The 17,509-nt window shown below is 38.2% G+C and overlaps 1 protein-coding gene across 5 annotated transcripts in view; it reads right to left on the bottom strand.

Moving 5' to 3' along the window:
* Window positions 1-17,509, bottom strand: part of LOC131684306 (TLD domain-containing protein 2) — a 688,368-nt gene that overhangs the window by 421,432 nt on the left and 249,427 nt on the right. The gene's annotated exons all lie outside the window — the stretch shown is intronic.

Genomic DNA, 17,509 nt, shown 5'->3' with positions numbered 1-17,509 from the left:
GTCGGATAAATTAAAAATCGAAACCTATCCCAGGATACCAAATTTTTAGCATTTCATTTTTTTGAAAAAAAAATACCCTTCCAGGAACGAAAAATCAAATATCATAGCCAATATATTCGTAGATAAAACTATAAACGATTGGTAATGTGTATCAACGATTGCTCGTGTATTAGAGTTCAAATAGCTTCCAATTTAGTAACTCCAGTTCCCTATTGTAAATATAGGCTGTCCACTTCTTCCATCTCCTATGATGAAGAATTAATACCGGGCAGCTATAGACTCATCCAGCTGCGTTGGTATTCTGCCATTTTGACGTTTGAATTGGGAGGAAAACAAATCGGTTGCACGGCGAATTGGGAGGAAAACAAACCGCTTCTGGGCTTGAGGGGAGGGCGGTAGTATAAAAATGTAAGATATCAGTGTGAGTATTTTAAACGTCAGATATCTCAATAACAAATGTTCTGCTTGCGTACAAGCCAAACGACGTCGTCTCTCCATGTCGTTTTCTCTTTGCTATAGCGCGGACTTTGGACTTATAGGCGATACGAAGTGCGCCGCTGCAGCAAAAAGCTGGACAAAGACACGCCGCCACGTACGTAAGGCGGCATCGCTAAACGCCGTCAGCCGGATCGGTAGCGTCCGTATATTGTTTCTAGTACGCTGTCCGGAGGTCCGACACTACCAGCAGTTACCGATATCCAAGCTAGGACCTCAACAATACGCTCAGCACTAGGCAGCGCAAAACAATCGCGTCGTCGAATTGCTTTCATTAAATTTGGTGCATGCAGCGCAGTACCAGCCTCAGTCGTCAACGTTTTAAAGGTGTGAGTGCGCATTGAATACAGCAGCGTGAGATGGTCGGGTCCTTGCGCAATTCGACAAAAGCTCGAGCCGAATATTAAAAATTATAGCGTAGAATAGATTCTCCACCCGCACAGGGGGCGAGGGCCCAAAACCGGCAAAAAAGAAGGAAAGGAATGTTTGAAGAAAAATTATGTTAATTTTGTGGAATAAATGTCCAATAATCCAATTTTTAGGTATTTGAAGTGATATTTCTGTAGATTTATTTAGTTGAAGGGTTGTTTTGATTCCAGTAGTTTTTCCAATGTACTCCGGGTAGTACAACAACAAACAGTCCCCAGTCTGGTTTCGGAAGCTGACTCATTACTGATATCTATTACGGACTCTGCCAGTAATAATAACCAGGAGTTGGTAGTTTAGTCGCGGTCTTTTGATTATTGTTTGATATCGTCCCGCGAGATGGAGTAGCCTTTGGTTTTTGCGTCTGCCGTTTCATTTCCCCCAAAATTTAGTAAAACTAAACCCACCCTGGGGTTGAGTTTCTGGTCAGGCAACCTTGAACGTGAAAAGTGGTCCTCATATGAGGACATACACTAATTACGTAAGGGCATATGGGGGGAGGGGGAGTTTCAAAATATCTTACAAATTCTTATCTGAGGGGGAGGGAGGGTTTCTCCTTTCCTACGTAATATCACAAAACAAGTTTAAAAAATTAAATCCATTAGGAAAATATTCTTTTTAATAAGAAAAGGGAACTATTTTCATTTGTACCATATAATCCTTGTATATCAAACAATATGAGTAATTTTTTGGCTCTTGGTTGTACATTATTCTGTTGGGGAACTGGAGTCACAATATGCCTTACAAGTTAAGAAGTGTTAATACCCTTCGTGTTGTTAGACCGACTTTGTTCTTTTCAAACGTTCGATTCAAACCCGCAAGGTATCTGGAAAATGTTCTAACATGCGATTGTCAAAGACCTTTAATGTCGAATATTTCCAGAGTGTGAACTGTATTTTAATTCAAGAAAATTCGAAGATGGTTAACTCGGAGCTATGCGTACGATAAGCGTCACAGCTGGAACTCAGATAATTTGAAGCCAGATGAGGTTATAAACTCTTTTAAATTCTACATCACAAGAAATTAGTTTCAAAGGAAGTGGAATATAGCAAAGCAGATCATGTGGACCAAATTGGAGTTACTGAATATCTGACAACAGTTATTCTTTCTACTGGGCGAGATTGGCATGCAATTAACATTCTGCAGGTGATTACAGTTAAATTTTGTCATGAGTTTTCTTGTAATAATTCTATACATATCGTTTTCGCTATCTTATTATTTGATGAATTAACAATTCGATTTTTTAATTACGATAATCATGATAAGATCTTATGTTAGGGGGAGGGGGAGTTCACCAAAATCTTACGAACTCTTATATGGGGGGAAGGTGGAGGTTGAAAAGCTCTAAAAAAGCCTTACGTAATTAGTGTACGGCCCCTAAGAGGTGGCGCTTAAACCGCTTGTTCAGTGATTCGGAAAATGCTAAAGCACGCAAGATCTGTAGCTACGTCTTGAATGCTACAGTTTAAACAAAGTGAATTGTTTAGCAATATTATACATGTAATTAAAAATGTCAAATGAGCCAATCATAGTAAGTTCATCATTTTCAAAGCAGAAAAGTAAAATAAATAAATAAATCGACATAACCGCCTAATGTGGCTACGCCACTTCGCTTTACTTCGTGTGCTGTCTGACGTCGCTCCGCTCAGTCGGACCTAAACTAATTGATCGACCCTACGAGGTCGTAAGCCGGGCAAATTAGCAGCTCGTGTTATAAAGAAGGAAAAACACCAATAAAAATTCTAATTGTTGCCTTTTTTAATTTAAAATTTTGAAGTAGAATACTTTGTTTCAATATAGGGGTCCCGTTTCAAAATTTTCTGCCGGAATTTTACACGATTTTTTAAACGTGAATATCTGCCGTTGTACTGAATGGGAAAATAAGATTATTACGCTATCCGATTGGAAATATGTACAACAATTTTGTATCCAATTCGGTAGGAAGTACAATTACTAAAAATAACGGAAATAATAGATTTTATGAAAGTTGTAATTATCTGATCCATGATTGGTCGGCACAATTCGTTCAAGTAGCAAGCGTTGCTGGGACTGCCTCTTTTTCATCGAATGAACTGCGACGCGTATAAAAAGGGAACACAAGAAAAATTCGCTAGTTTGTGTTCTAACGTTGTAAGCGTAGTAGCTTCTGCGCTTCATGTCAGCTCGCATTCTTGGATGGTAGGCAATAGACACCATGACTGCCGCCAGGCGCTGATAGTATTACATTCTAATGATGAAATAACGTGCCAGTTTCATGCATACACGGAAGATACAATGATGACACACCACAGAAAGAACAGAAAGCTGTTTTTTCAGAGAGGATTAAATGGATTGGCGATGGGGTGGTTTAGTGCGAGACCCGCGCTTCCTTGCTCTTTAAATTATATATGGCGTCAGCACGGTTGCCAGCATTTTTCGGAGAAAATCTGGCAGTTCAACTAAAAATGTCTGGCAAAATCTGTCACTTGACAGCGACCTCAAAGTCATGGAAATTTGGCATACATTTTGGTCTTCATAGAACTTGTATTAATCGAGTATAACCCAAATTTCCAAAATTTGTGTGTAACAACTTCCCTAATTTAAAAATCTGATAGAATAAAATATTTAACTTTTTGCTGGGAGCTTAAAAAACTCTACTGTTCCAGATAACTCTGGCATAATGGTAACCCTGCTGGGGTGTAATTCAGAATATTAGGAAAAATCTGGCAAAATTTTAAAAATCTGGCAAAATCTCTGGCTTGAACGAATGTGCCAGAGTGCACCGCGGTGAATTTATCTGTGTGTTTCCTCTGGCAAGCGGTAGTGCTGGTGCGATTGATTGATTGCGATTTCCATTAGAAATAACGAAATAGCTGGTTTTAATATAACCTATCAAAAGATAGTCAAAATTGTAGCATTCGCATTAACAGCCTAAAGTGTATCTACTTCACTCCGGTTATGTCTCTAACATTACCCACCCATCTTTTTATATAAAAATTCAAGTTCATGGTAGAATTCATTATTTATTTAACATTAACGCATAAGTTAAAATCGACTTTCAGTAATTTCAACATCATACCTTTATTCAAATTATTTTTAAATTTAAAAATTGCCAATTGATCTACGCCAAGACAAGCGCAGGTTTTAAAGTTGAGGAAATACTATCAGAAGAGAGTACGAATGTCTTTCGCTATTTTGTCCCTAAACCGCTATCTGAAGGTAGAACATCATTCTGTACGTATGGTCAGAAAGAGTTGAGCTGATTGGCTTGAAAGTCTACGGAACAAAAATTTAACAATCTATATCTATGGGAATCTAGCTTACAGTTTTCAAAGCACAGGTATATGAAAAATATACCCGAACTGCACACGGAAAAAAATTGTTCCCAAAATCGGGAATAAAGTTCCATGAATTCTGGAACAATCATGTTTTTACGATACGAAAATAAGACCATGGACAAAAATCATGAGTGTTATAATTATGTTCTATTCCCCTTCAGTTACGCGTACATAACGCTTTTATTAGTGATATATTTGTTTTGTTTTGTGAACTTCAGTCGCGGTTTCTGCCACGATAATGTCATGACAAATTACGAAAATCGCGACAAGTGTATCCCCAAATTACGAACAAGAATCAAAACCAAAACTAAACATGTCCAGCGAACAACCACCGCAACTTACCCAGAGGTTGGAATGTAACGCCATGTATATGTTTGCTGTGTACTATTTTTTTTCTTTGGGAGCATAGTTTCATGAATACGAGGAGGAAGTGGCAGCCCTGGCGAAACGGCCGGACGTGTTGTTGTTAACGTTCAATATTTTTCAAAGTTTTTCGGTGATATACAGTATATTCAACAGGAAAATGAAGTCAATCGTTCAGTAGGTCGTTTTTTCTGTTATGTTACGTGTTAGTAGATTGAAATATCGTTAGAAAAGTGAGGTTTTGCGTAGAGATTTATGGTCAAAACTTTGCCATTGAAGTGTGTGAAACAAGCCGCCAAAAATACGCCCGTTTGTTCCGCTTAGCGCCTACAGCGCCTCTGGACCTGAGTAGCTGATGCAAGAATTTAATGTATGAAGGCAAATTCTTTAGAGAAATCTCATGAATTTATTTACTCAGAGCTGGTGAGATCGTTTTTAATGTCATTTTTCAATTTTATTCTTTCCCAAATATTTTCCCTTTTGTAAATAAGTGCCAGAAGCAAAAATATCATTTTTCATTCTAGAAGTGTGAATATATTGCAAGGATCTAATTGATACGCAGATGTGTTCGCACGGGGCTTATTGTATATGAGGGCAGCCTCAGAATGTACGTGTAGAAAGAGGTATTCTTGAAATGGGTCGTAGGATGTACAGTAGAACTAACGCCTTTCATTTCCAGGGCTAAACATGTGTACATCTGTCGATGAAAACATATATATCATTACATAGATGCAGACAAGTTTCTTCCATAAAAGCACTGCCGGTCAGTGGTAGATGGATTGTATGCACACACACACAAATAGTTTCATGAATACGAGGTTTGTTATCCCTAATTTCAGGAACGTGGTCTTTCGTAAATCGATCAGTTTACGAAATCGTGAATTTTTGTTCATCCATTTATGAACGGATTTTTTTTGTGCAAGGAAAGAGATACTCAAAAATCACATTTTTTCAGAGAACCAATCGGCGATATTGACAATACGGTCACCGACGTGTGACTCCTAGCTTTTTTGGGAGTGCATCACATCTGTACAACAAATGGCTACTCGAAATAAAGTAATGGCCATTGGCCGATGAATTTGCTGCACAAAAGCCATTTATAGACATAAAGGGCGAACACGAAATTATTGCGACATCGAAAATGTCATGCCAATTTTCATATAATGTTTATTCATTTATTTATTTATTTATTTATTTCATTTTTCAACGGACCTCTAGGGTCTTATTGAAATAATTAACCTATTTGACAAAATTCTTTTAACAATTAACACAGCATTAACATAACTATTGCTGACAAATTTGAACAAACCTAACTTATACAAGTCAACAAATAAAAAAACGGGAAAATACCATTAAAATTTCATAATCACAAACGCTGCGTTCTTCAATGCGATCATGGATTCCAGGGTGCTTCAGAATGGTTTCTTCGGAATTCGCGATACCGTATACCGCGTGGCCATGTTCCCCGCGAAAGAGCCTTCTCCTTCATCGATGCATCTAGTTGAACTTTAAATGAAACAAAGTCGAGAGTTTTTGCGTCTTGCCAAACTGGAACGAGTTTCTTAACGGACAAAGGTATTCGATCATCCAGGCATGTCATTACAAGATTTGACACTTGTTCTTCGCTGACGTCGTTACCGATGTTAGAAAGAAATAGTTCAAAACAGTTTACGGATTCCGAAATGTTAGCATGTGGACTCAATTGCGTCGATGAAAACGGGTGCATTGTTTCGTTTTCAGGCATACTAGCAATGTTCATAGCTGGATCGTTCGAAGTTGCCAATTCCATTAAGCCACTGACAGACGTGTTCAAAAGTTCAATGCTGGACTTCAAATGTGCGATCTCCTCGTCATGTTTTTTTTCGCGTAGTGCATGAACGGATTCAAGAGATGTTATGGTACTGCGAGATCTCCAACACGTCACGGCATCTATCACATATTCAGAAAATATTCGAATTATTGCATGCCTCTATTTCATCCTCGGTTAAACCAGCGCATTTTTTATGAAATACTCGTCAACAATCACAAAACCCGTCAGAAATAATCCGTTCCGTCTTTCCAACAGCAAGGTCACATTTTCCGCAGATAACTTCCATCGTCACAGAGGTACAGCGGTCCCACGTACAGTACAATATAAAGCGATCGTTTATTGCCAGCAGTGTGTTATTAGGACAAATCGAACAAAGACAAAAGGTTTCGTTAGCAGTTGTTCGCACCGGTAGCTTTGCGGACAAAACAGACAAAAACCTCACTTGCAGAGTAAATCCGATTTATTCAACAACGGTGGACGATGAACATTTAAAAACACCACAGTTTGACGATAAGACCAATTTTCCAAAGCAAAACCAAAATTTTAGGGTAGTTTTATACATATATTTACTTCAAAAATCAAATGAAAAGTTAATCGATGGAACCTTGAGTGTAAAATTGAACGCATTTTCGCTTGATGCCCTCCATCAAAGTCTTTATAGTGTCATCCGGTACCAGTTTCTCAGTTTTTTTTCATTTTCATAACATGTCCTTCTCGTCTTTGACTGTCTTCTTGCTCTTCCGAAGTTCCCGTTTCATCATTGCCCAGTACTGCTCCACCGGGCGCAGCTTCACACAGTTTGGCGGATTCATGTCTTTTGGAACAAAATGGACAGAATTGGCCTCATACCACTCCAGTACACTTTTAGAATAGTGGCATGATGCCAAATCTGGCCAAAATAGCGGAGCTTCGTCGTGCTGCTGCAAGAACGGCAAAAGGCGTTTCTCGAGGCACTCAGATTTTTAGATCTCGGTATTTTCTGTGCCCTGTGTCACGAAAGGCTCACTCCTCAGTCCGCAAGAGCAGATGGCCTGCCAAATGAGATATTTGGAGGCGAACTTCGACATTTTCTTCTTAAATTTGTCGTCCACATAGAACTTGCTCTTGTCGGTGAAAAACTCCAACCCCGGAATTTGCTTAAAATCGGCTTTTATATACGTTTCCTCGTCCATTACACAGCAGCCATATTTTGTCAGCATCTTCTCGTAGAGCTTCCGTGCCCGAGTTTTAGCCGTCGATTGTTGCCGCTCATCGCGGTTTGGGAAGTTCTGTACCTTGTATGTATGTAGTCCAGCTCTCTTCTTTGCATTCTGGACGTAGCTCTGCGACATGCCGATCTTTTTAGCCAAATCAAGGCTTGAGACGTTGGGATTTGCTTTAATCATCCGCTTCACCTATCCCTCCGTCTTTTTGTTCTCCGGTTCCGGTTTTCTTCCAGCTCCTTCGCCGTGGTCCAACGTCAACCGCTCCTGGAACCGCTCCAACACTCTGGAGACGGTTGAATGGTGATAATGTTCAACATTTTTCCCAACTGACGGTGCGCCAGGTCAGGAAATTCCAGGTGTTTGGAAAGAATTTGTTCTCTCGACTCGCGTTGGTTCACCTCCATTTTCGTTGAATCGAAAAACACGACTTCGAGTTTGACAGCATGTAAACAATACACATCAATGAGAAAGTGTGCAAAATTTGGTTGATTTTTACCCAATGGTAAAAAAGTTATGCCCTGTTGAATGTGTCGCAATAATTTCGTGTTCGCCCTTTATCTAACTGTGCCTATCATTAAACTAGAACTTTCGGTTTGATCAGAAGACCCAGCTAGTGAATGATTAGAGTAGCTCCGTTGGCTTCCGAAGAACGAAGATATTCATCATTCCAGATACAACAAGAGCCAAAAGAATATTGGTTCTGAATCGAAAAGATCGTATATTCACAGCTCCTACCTACAAAACAAATGACACCAGAAAAAATAGGCATAATTCAAGATGCCATTAGCTGACTCTGTAATCATGAGCCCGACAGCTAGGAACATATGTTCAACCATTGTGTAGCATTATTTCTTCAAAAGTAGTTATAATTCGAACGGTATCTTATGTCTAGCGATGCACGGCATCCCAAACACATCCTCAGCTCCAATAACGATGTAGTTAACACCGGGTTCGGATGATGCAATTGGGCACACAAACACCTCGCTTCCAACTACAATGGGTTCGAGTAATTTATAACATGTAAACCAAACGCGGACAGTTATGAAAGATAACCTGAATAATGGCGGCAGACGCAAAGTTTTCTCCAACATTACAACAGTGTAGGTGATAATAATTGTTTATTGTTTTTAGTTACGCCAAGATTTTCGCTGTCGTTGTAATTCAGTGCAATGAATGTACGTTTACGGGCAATTAAATTAGGATTTGTTCCATTCAGCATGACTCTCAGTAGACTCAATTCTCATGAGATAGTTTAAATATCGAATATTTTTTTACTTATTGTCCATCTCGAAGCTTCATCAATAAGTGTTGGTATCACACTTAACGCTTCCTTCTTTGAGTGCGGATGATTAGCTTGACATCTATCAAAACATTCGGTAAGATTAGCCTCACTACGAAAAAATGTCAGCCAATGACGACAATGGCAACAATTACAGACCGATTAGAAACCAAAAAAACGCAGCATCATTTCTCACTAAAGCAGCCAAAAAAAATCTTCAGTTCTGTCCTGCGAACACGTATCCAACAATTGCTAGCAAACGAACACGACAGACAGTCCGCTGGGTGCCGAATGCATCCCATAACCACAGTTGGCAGTGGTACTGAATAGATACACAAACATTTCACGCTCGACGGCACCGGCTGCCTCAAAGGATACCCAAATGACTGTGTACAATATTTTGCGATTCGATTCGCATTGAAGGCTCGTATACCGACCCACAAAGTGCAACCATCGTGTCGGCAAATTGCACAAATTTGCGTGAGAATTGCACTTTCCTAAACAGCAGTTCTAATCGGTTGGAAACGTTGCTGTTCTGTCGAAACTAGCTCGGTGCCGCCGGCAGATTGCAAGCATCATTCCATCCATCCATCCACCCGCCTGACTGTGAGTGGGGTGGTGCCTTTCACTTTCAGCCCTAATGCCTATACTAACCGCACCTCGCTCGTCTCAATCAAGTCACCGCCGCTTACGTCTGTAGCTTTCATGCCAACCCATCCAAACGGTCGGTAGTGTTCTGACCGACGACGGACGACGATGACGATTGCCTTTGGGGACATATTGCATTGCTAGCCAATGTTGGCACGTTATTGATTTTTGAAATGTGCCTGCTGTTTTATTGACGTAATTGGTGTGCAGTTCAATGTAGAGTTAGCAGAAAAAAACTAGAGGTAGGAAGAGCAATTGAAATTACCGCCAAATGATGTGATAAATCGTTGGCATATAAAATTATAAATATCGTATCGTAACAATCCAACATCCAGTGGGAAAAGTGTTACACACTTAACTTTCTGCCGAATCTTAGCTTTTTTCGCATCTTTTGCCGAAATCTCAACAGCTGAGATCTCAATAAACCAGTTTTTAGCTGAGATCTCAGTAAAAGTGACGTTTTATAGCTGATACTCGGAAAATATTTCACCGAAAATCAGCTAACAAATCTCACTTTACTGAGATATCTTTTTCTAATTTTGTGATTACCCAGCTGTTGGGAAATTACCGAGCCGAATTGAGTGTGTAGAAACAAATTGTTAACTGTTATTTAGAAAAAAGGTCAAATAACTTAACATGGAAAACAGTAAAATTTAGAACAATTCATTCAATTGTCCCAACAATATATTTTACGTTAAACGTTCATTGATTTAAAACGGAACTAAATAATGAAATTTCAGCTCTTTGACGTCATCTGCCGTTCTCAACAAAAGCACGGCGTTATTGGAAAACTCACTAAAACAAAAGTTATCTTCGCTACACTTTTACAAGACACAGTTACAGACATGATGTGTGCTCTTCCGTATGTAAAATAGGCCTGACTCTGAAATCAATTCGCGTGTCAGTAAGATATAAGATACTAATAATGAGTGTTAAATTCATTTTTTTTACATGTTGAGAAAATCAACAGTTATGAACAGACAGAAAAATAATAATTTTAATATACACTTGATGTGTAATAAACTAAAAGACACTCCAATATTGAAAGAAAAGACGAACTTTTCACGCAAAGAATGAAACGCAGCGAAACTAACCCTCCACTGTAATCCTCCCGAGGAGGTGAATCAGCCAAAACATACATAATGTATGTTTTCCGGCTTGCTTCTTTTTTTACCGTATACTGTATGTAAGTAGGGTTCGTCGCGGTGCGGATGTGGGCGGTAAATGGATAGCCCGCACCGCAACCGCAAAAAAATATTAATACCGCACCGCTTACCGCAACCGCACTGCATTTACCGCACCGCACCGCGCGGTAATGCGGTAAATGCGGAAAAATTCTGTGTTTTTGAAAAGTGTGTTGAAAAATTATTCATTTTTTTGTTTAACCATGTATAATAAAATATAATAATTATTTACACGAACATTAACTTTGACAGACCCCTCAGAATGTAACATTTATTAAAAAATGTCAACTTTGCAAGTTTTATCAATAACATGCCGTTTAGATAAATACTTTCGAAACAAGGTAAATATTTGCATAGCACTGAAGTCCTATGAAATGTAGCTGTATTTCATCATTATACATACAAAAACGTTCTTCCGCAGCAATTAATAGGAAAACTTTTAATTTAATTATCAAAAATCGTTCTACACATAACATAACATGAATCTATCCCATTTCAACCGGTACAGAGTTGTTGAAGGACATTTGAAAAACTGCAAAAGATGTATGATTTACAGCATACAGCAGAAATGTTATCACAAATAAGGGATTTTAGGAACAAAATACCTCAAAACCTCGTATTTTTCAAGAAATGGATGTATTCTTATTCAAATACTAAGATTGCTCCCTTAAAATTGTATGAGTTGTAATTTTCTAATAGCTAGTCGAAATTTCTACCTTTTTATGTATTTTTTCTAATATTTTTCCATTATGCCAATGGCAAAAACTTCATCTGGGCTAACTTTGACACTTGTCGCAATGTGAAGGGAGGCTTTGAGAAACACAAAAAAATCGAAATAACCTACCGTAAACCGGGGTGACTTTGATCATCGGGGTGACTTTGATCACTCGAAACTTTTTTCATAGATCGCTTATTAAACCAGAATAGTCTACCGAATCATTTTAATTTGAAATGATTTTTACTCTAAACTTATAAAATACTGATTTGTTATACTTTTTGAGTATATTGTTCGGTTTTTGGGCACAAAAACCACAAAAAATTGAAATTTGACTTTAACTTATTTTTACGAAGCTTCGTAAAGTGTCTATTTTTTATAAAACAAATAAATCTCAGATTTAAGCAAGAGTAATAAATTACAAGCAAGTTTTTATTTTCCTTTAGGGTAGGATGTGCCATATTTACTTTCAAGAGTTTGTTAGTTTTAAATACATTTTTTTGTGAAACTAGTTGGGAATTATTTCAAGTTATTTCACGCTAAAATTCGCAACATTTTTTATTTTTTAATTTTCCAACGTGTTAAAATGGATGAAACATTTTGTAACTCGATAAAGCAATGAAATAAAACAATTTTAGCAGATTTTAAGGTTTTCAGCATCTTTTATTCTAGTTGGACACCAATTATACAATTTTGGTTACTCGAACTTTACAGTACATTGAAATACTTTGTATAATACCAATTAACATCTATTTAACTATGAGTATCTTTCCAGAATTAGTTTAAACAAACATTTGAATGAAAACCACTGACATCAATAACTTAATGTGGGTAAACATGCAGGTTATCAAAGTCACCCCGGAATATGAAAACGGACTTCAACTTGAAATCATTTTTGTTAAAATAGCTGTAAGCGGACAATTTTAGGTAAAACCATCCAATCTTGTTCTCCATACATCAGTACATGTTTTAAAAATATTAAACTTGAAAAAAAATGAATTGCGTCTAAAAATATGTAATGATTACTTCGAAAAGTGATCAATGTCACCCCGGTTTACGGTACACTAACTTCGAAAGCTATAATTTCAAAAAGTTACAAAATACTCCTAACTGCAAAATATTGGTTGTTAATTAACATTAACTCAATTTGGTAGAAAATATTCCCAGTTGGACGAACAATGGACGTATGCGAAAAAAAGTTATGTAGGAGGAGTCTTAAAAACGGACCGCAGAAAAATTCATTGCAAATTTACGCAGAAACCAACAGAGATAGGAATACAATGTTGAAGAACGAATGATAAGGTTATCAGCCCAATTTGGACCCCTCCTTATTTTGGACGCTTTTCAAACATTTGTCTCCCTTACTGCAGATTCTTCCAAATTCGTTTGGTTTGATTATGATAATTACATTCTTTGGGTTGTTTTGAAGTCTTAAAACTTTTTTAAGTTCATCTTTAAGTTCTCCAAATTGATCGAAATTTACAGTTGAGAAAATGTCATCCTAAACGATTCATAATTCCACGATTGCCAAGAGGAATCCGAAGAAATGATACATTTTTAAATTGGATTTGATAGTACAATTCAATTGTTTTTCAATGATTCGATTGTGCATTTTATATATTTGCACAAGGTTCGCTTGTAATTTTTTCAATGTGTTCAAAATATGTCGTAAAAATAATGATGGCAAATTATTTTGGACCCAGATTATGGATTTTATTTCTAAATAACAGATTATTTTATCATATTAGAATAAACAAAATGTAAAAAATCATGTAGCAATAGGTCGAATACAGATTATATTCAGATTTCTTTTCAAATCATTGTCAAGTCCATGGAAATTAGAGCAATTAAATGTTTATTATGTTTCCTTGTTGTAAGGTAATAAGTTCTTAAATGGTAAAAGTCAAAGTTTTAATTCACTTTTTAATGCAGACTGCAGACTTTATCAATTATTTTTTAAGTGCGGTTGCGGTAATACCGCGCGGTAAAAGCTCATTTCCCGCACCGCATCCGTTGCGTTGCGTTGCGTTGTGACGATGATTTTGGCGGATTGCACACTGACTTCATCATGTTTGACTGCTGATTATCTAATAAGAGTTGCTTAGGAAGTGGTAAGTAGGAATTCATACCAATCCGACCCATATTAAAACCTCAACAGCATGATAGCCATCATTGCCGGCCGCCCCCATCTCCATCGTTAACGGGGAAGGATAAAGGATAAGGTAGACAGGAAGTGTTGATGCTCCACCTACTTAACGGAAGGACGACGATTCATCAGACTCTTCCATAGGTGTCGCGGAGTTGGTGGTTTGGAAGGGTATCAGGTCTAGGATTCGCTCCAAGCAAACGATGCGACCTGTAAAGCATATTTTATTAGGTAGTTGTTTAGTTAGTCTTCGAGTGCACCATCACTCGAAAAAGAGATGATCTTGTTTAGTTTTTGGTTATTTTTAAACTCTGGGCAGCCGGCTACCGAGAGTATACTATGTTCCCTAAACAAAAACAATTTGAACTCCACACAGCCGATCGTGGGAGTATTGCCTGGAAAAGCTAATCTTATCTGCGTAATGGGCCGGATCACTATTTATTGCAACAGTATTTGGACAGAACTCGCTACTTCTTCTCTACGATATATTTATTGGCTTGAAAACTACCAAGTGACAGCATATTATACTGGCAAAAATAGCGCGAGATGTTATAAATCAAGGAAAGTATTTCTTATTTTCCATATCGGATTGTTTGTGGAATACAAGTATACGAGCGATAATACCGAACACTGAAGGGAAATATAAAGGATTGTTAATCTGATGCACGGGCTTGTTAGCAATAACGGAGCTTTAAATTAGGTTCATAAAAACAGACGCGGCGAATTTTCAATACGTATTGAGCCGTGTTCATAGATACTAGTCAGATTAGTCGTATTGGGGCTAATTTCCGATCAACTATTCATTTTTACGGCAATGTTTTCTCGACTAGATCTGTTCGCACCCTCTCATTCTGTTCGCACCCTCTCATTCTGCGGTCTAAGGACCAAATGTCATCAATAGACTTAGAATCGCGTGGAGGCATGAGATAGGAAACTTGTAAGAATTTTGCTATCCCACCGTTTGACTACCAGAATGGATGGGAGAACAGTAATACTAGCAAATACCGACTACCATAAGAGCGGTGCAAATTTGAACGAGTGACGTAGAGTACTGCACTGAAAAAAGGACCAGGAGTGCGATTTTACGAAGTTTTAGCTTCCGACGGCCCTACATTTTCTGACAAAGTGAAGTTCTTGAATGTTGAGATTTTTATTACTGTTTAGAAAAGCAAAAGTATCATAAAGCTAGTGTCAGGCCTTCATGAGACCTCAAGAAGTCACTTTTGGAGGTATTCGTAAATGTAGATTTGTCGGTAGACGGTTCCAAATATAATAGAAAAATACCTAATTTAACACAACTACAGATCACTTGCAACATAAAAAGCTTTTTGTGAAATTCGACAGCTCCATCTTAGGCCAATTCAATAAATTTCCTGCATGAAAGTTTCCATTTTTTAAAAACGGTTTTTAAGCCAAAGCTTTGGAAGTTAAACCTTGGCGTGGAAGTGCCGGTATATTAATATATTCTGTTACTTAGTGTAGAATTAGATTTCGTCATTTACGGCTAATATACAACCGCCAGAAGAAACTTAAAACGTTGGTACACAATCAAGAAAGGCGAATCAGAAAAGGTATATGTCAGTGATTCACTAAATACAGACTGGAAAGAGGGTAATATGGAAAACCTTAAGGTCCGCCCAGATTAAGTCTTCGGTACGGAACAAAACCTCGGCCTAGGAACTCCTAGCATGTTGTTAGTCGCCTCTTACGACATGGGAGCAGTTCCCAGAGGTTCTATTCTTGGTTGAAATAGTGCAAAAAGATTTCAGCCCGCCGGACACCACACGGCTTACTCATTTCCCGCACCGCATCCGCAAGAAAAAGTGTCTCACCGCACCGCAGTTTTTGCGGTGCGGGTGCGGTAAATACCGCGCGGTTGCGGTAATTACCGCAACCGCGACGAACCCTATATGTAAGAGAAACTTGCAGTCGAACCAAGAACTGAAAACTCCAGAAGGTACCTACAGTAGGTATATTATACCTGTAGGTTAGGAAGAAAAAGGAAATTGCATAAGGTGAAAAGCCAAACCCGTTTCTGGTGGTGCTATTTTTGGACGTTTGAGAACAACGTGAATCGGATTGGCGCGGTAGAGTGGTTGGCCGAACGTGTCTGAACAATGTACACGCTTACCGGCCGTTACCTAATTTTGGGTAGAATCCTACCCAAAATGAACTAAAGTGCATCTCCTCACTTTTGGGTAACAAGCTTTGAACTTAAATTTTGGGTAGTGTGAGGACTACCCAAAGTTTGGGTTACAGATAACCCAAGCGTTGGGTACAGAGCGGGTAACCCAAAGTTTAAGTAACGATGAAATAATCCAAAATTTGAGTAACGAGCGGATAACCCAACATTTGAGTAACGCGCGGATAACCCAACATTTGAGTACTGAGCGGATAACCCAAAATTTGAGTACTGAGCGGATAACTGGAAATTTGAGTACTGAGCGGATAACCCAAAATTTGAGTAAAGAGCGGATAACCCAAAATTTATAACGAGCGGATAACCCAAAATTTCTGTAACGTTCGGATAACCCAAAATATAGGCTTCCAATATATATTATTGTTACCACAAAACACTTGAAACTACCATAAATATGGGTGTCATTTGAAAGGTATTGATTAGTTGAAGGCGAAAATTGATGATTGGTGCCATTTTGAAATCCAAAATGGCGGCTTCCGGTTACCACAAAACACTTGAAACTACCATAAATATTGGTGTCATTTGAAAGGTATTGATTAGTTGAAGGCAAAAATTGATGATTGGTGCCATTATGAAATCCAAAATGGCGGCTTCCGGTTACCACAAAACACTGAAAACCACCTATCATTTAAACGGTAATAATTATGGCTATCATTTAAACGGTAATAATTAGTAGAAGACGAAAATTGATGATTGACGCCATTTTGAAATCCAAGATGGCGGCTTCCGGTTACCATAAAACACTGAAAATCACCATCAATATGGGTGTCGTTTGAAAGGTAGTAATTAGTAGAAGGCGAAAATTGATGATTGGCGCCATTTTGAAATCCAAGATGGCGGCTTCCCGTTACCACAAAACACTTAAAACCACCATCAATATGGGTGTCATTTGAAAGGTAGTAATTAGTAGAAGATAAAAATCGATGATTGGTGCCATTTTGAAATCCAAGATGGCGGCTTCCGGTTACCACAAAACACTGAAAACCACCATCAATATGATGGTCATTTGAAAAGTAGTAATTGTTAGAAGGCGAAAATTGACGATTGACGCCATTTTGAAATCCAAGATGGCGGCTTCCGGTTACCATAAAACACTGAAAATCACCATCAATATGGGTGTCGTTTGAAAGGTGGTAATTAGTAGAAGGCGAAAATTGATGATTGGTGCCATTTTGAAATCCAAGATGGCGGCTTCCCGTTACCACAAAACACTTAAAACCACCATCAATATGGGTGTCATTTGAAAGGTAGTAATTAGTAGAAGATAAAAATCGATGATTGGTGCCATTTTGAAATCCAAGATGGCGGCTTCCGGTTACCACAAAACACTGAAAACCACCATCAATATGAGGGTCATTTGAAAGGTAGTAATTGTTAGAAGGCGAAAATTGATGATTGGCGCCATTTTGAAATCCAAAACACTGAAAACCATCATCAATATGGGTGTCGTTTGAAAGTTAGTAATTAGTAGAAGGCAAAAATTGATGATTGGTGCCATTTTGAAATCCAAGATGGCGGTTTCCGGTTACCACAAAACACTAAAAATCACCATCAATATGGGTGTCATTTGAAAGGTAGTAATTAGTAGAAGATAAAAATCGATGATTGGTGCCATTTTGAAATCCAAGATGGCGTCTTCCGGTTACCACAAAACACTGAAAACCACCATCAATATGAGGGTCATTTGAAAAGTAGTAATTAGTAGAAGATAAAAATCGATG

This window comes from Topomyia yanbarensis, chromosome 2 (genome assembly GCF_030247195.1).
Source record: "Topomyia yanbarensis strain Yona2022 chromosome 2, ASM3024719v1, whole genome shotgun sequence".
Classification (NCBI taxonomy): domain Eukaryota; kingdom Metazoa; phylum Arthropoda; class Insecta; order Diptera; family Culicidae; genus Topomyia; species Topomyia yanbarensis.
Note: the sequence above shows the minus strand (reverse complement) of the source record. Positions and strands in the feature narration are given on the sequence as shown.